This window comes from Asterias rubens, chromosome 4, assembly GCF_902459465.1.
Source record: "Asterias rubens chromosome 4, eAstRub1.3, whole genome shotgun sequence".
NCBI classification, from domain to species: Eukaryota; Metazoa; Echinodermata; class Asteroidea; order Forcipulatida; family Asteriidae; genus Asterias; species Asterias rubens.
The window spans coordinates 16401902-16402323 of record NC_047065.1 but is presented as its reverse complement, the minus strand read 5'-3'; positions in this window follow the sequence as shown (position 1 = coordinate 16402323).

Below are 422 nucleotides of genomic sequence, written 5' to 3'. Positions count from 1 at the left end.
ATTGCTGAAATAATGTCTAATTTAAATAGTTCTTTTGTGAGTAAAAGGTGTCTTCACCACTTACAACTTTTGTTTGTTTGTATGTCCAATGTAGAGTTAAAGGCAGTCGACACTATTGGTAATTACTCAAGTGATTTATCATCATAAAACCTTTCTTGATTACAAGTAATGGGGAGAGATGGATGGAATGAAACATAGTGAGAAACGGCTCCCTCTGAAGTGACGTAGTTTTCGATAAAGAGGTAATTTTCCACGAATTTGATTTCGAGACCTCAAGTTTAGAATTTGAGGTCTCGAAATCAAGCATCAGAAAGCACACAAATTCGTGTGACAATTGTTTTTGTTTTTCCTTTCATTATTATCTCGCAAGTTTGATGACCAATTCAGCTCAAATTTTCACAGGTTTGTTATTTATGCATATG